Source organism: Nematolebias whitei, chromosome 15, assembly GCF_014905685.2.
Source record: "Nematolebias whitei isolate Nwh7 chromosome 15, NemWhi1, whole genome shotgun sequence".
Classification (NCBI taxonomy): Eukaryota; Metazoa; Chordata; class Actinopteri; order Cyprinodontiformes; family Rivulidae; genus Nematolebias; species Nematolebias whitei.
Window position 1 is genome coordinate 27,393,297 of NC_056512.1, and position 2,375 is coordinate 27,395,671.

Below are 2,375 nucleotides of genomic sequence, written 5' to 3' on the forward strand. Positions count from 1 at the left end.
TATATATATATATATATATATGTATGTATGTATGTATGTATGTATATATACATACAAATTTTAATTCTTAAAATAAAATCAATGAATAATTGTTATTGTCTTCTTTTGTTTGGGGCAATCAATATTTAAACACGATCCAGACACAAAATGTGTTCATAGATGAAGTAAAACCCTGAAATAAAAAAATAGGATAGCAGTAAAAGAAATGGCTGTGGATTAATTTGGTCAAAGACAAATAAACAGTAATAAAGTAATAAACAGTAAACCCAAATGAGTATTTAGTGAGACTATCATTATCATCTGCTGCTGAGCAGTGAAGGCAGACAATTGTGTTTTCCTGTGTGTGTGTGTGTGTGTGTGTGATTATTTGCACAACAACTCATTTACTGCTGTGCATATTTTAATTAAATCCAGAAATTAATCACTGGATGAACATTTTCAACTGATTAGTTTTCCTACTCAGTCAAATTCAAGATGGCTGACACAGCTAATTCACATTATCCATCACAAACACAGTTATAACTTAGTCAGTTTTTCAGATATTGAGCTGAATGTGGTAGTAGCTGAAAGTAATTCACGGAACATACTTTATTTGGTATCTTGCAATAATGTATGAGACTTTGCTCACTGTTTTCAAGGTTTCACCAGTATATACGATTTAGTCATTTCTCGATATAAGTCCTTACAGGAATGCTACATTTCTAATTTATGTATAGTTTCTATTTCACACACACAAAAAAGCCTTAACAATCTACTAATATATTTTAAAACAAAGTTCCAGATGGCAAGCATCATTAATTACCTATTTAATAAAAGTAATGGTATTATGTTGAAAATTGAACCATCACGTTCATGTTTTGCATTTTTGGGGCGACTATTTTTCTAGATAGATGAGAATTAATGTGGTGATTTCTGTCTTATCTGCCATCTGTTCCTCCGAGGGTCCCATGTCGAGGATTACAGAGTCGGACCTAATCCAGCTCAGAGAGGCAGATTATTTCTGAGATGGTTGACATGTGGTCATATGTATGTCATTCCATGATATTTAACTCGTTGGACAACAGATATTTTATTTATCTCAAAGTGTTTGAGCTCTGAGGTTTACTTTTCACATTTGTTTTCAAGTTTACCAACTTACTCCTGAAAAAAGTTGTTAGAGCAACCTTTGCAGGTCACCAGTCGCACCTGGAAACATTTAGGTTTTTTGTATCTTTCCTTGCAAGAAGAAACATTAATGTAAGTCTTACAATCCTGATGATCACAGTTAAGCTTTCCTGTGTAACTTTCATGCTGCTTTATTCTTATGCAATAGGATTAGGAAAATATGACAAATGAACAAAATGGTAAAAAACAAAATCCATGATTACACAGGCAATCTGGCGCTTAAAGATGATATGACACTGGTTATTCTTGTTGAATTAGAATCAATGTGCTGGATTTAAGCTTTTGATTCATTTAGGTTCAAGTCTGTGAGAAACATGTCTCATGAAATGAAAAACTGATAGACAGGAATCGGTTGATATTCAAGCACTTCACATAAATATCTATTGTAAAATTTAGATTTTGGATGCATATGAAAATAAAGTGACACAAGCTCATATTAAAGTATTTTTTTGGGTCATAAAACATACACGTAAGTGTTTTTATAAATTAAAAATCAAATTTGGTATGTTGGTTTTGCTTTATATCACAATGTGTGTGAGTGAAATGCATGCGGGCAGACTGTGGCATCAAACAAAAGACATTAATACAACAAGTGAGACAGAAGCGTGGGACAACAGACAGCACAGAACAACATGTCCTCATGAGATCTTGACCTCCAGGTGTCACTAAAAGAACAGAGATGCTCATCGCCGCAGTCACGCTGAAAGACCACAAAGTCAGCAGCTGTTTTTAGGAGATCATTGATCAACATCCTCAGCTAATCAATACTCTTTTATTGACAAAATGCACTTCCATGCAAACAAAATCAATAAAATGTAAAGAACTGCAGCCCATCAAGAAAGAGTTCTGCTTCTAGCCACAACCAATTAACTCTAGAGGAAAATATCAATGTTCAACCTTAAAGGAATAATTCAGCCATTTTTAAAATAGGGTTCTGAGAAAAGATAACAGAAAATATATCTTACCTGACATTTCTTTGATTTGCTTTAGTTTGGAGAAATGAAGTTTGCATCAGAGAGGTGAGCTAACAGCTCCTATGAATGCAGCTTAGACCAAAGAGCTCCAATCTCCAAGATTTCCTAGCAGTTAACGTGAATTATACTTTATGAACCTTTTCACCATCATCAGTTTTGCATTCAAAGGGTATTCTGTCATAAATATTGTGATTTACCTGCAAAAGGTGCTCCAGGTTACCACCGAAATGCAAGAGT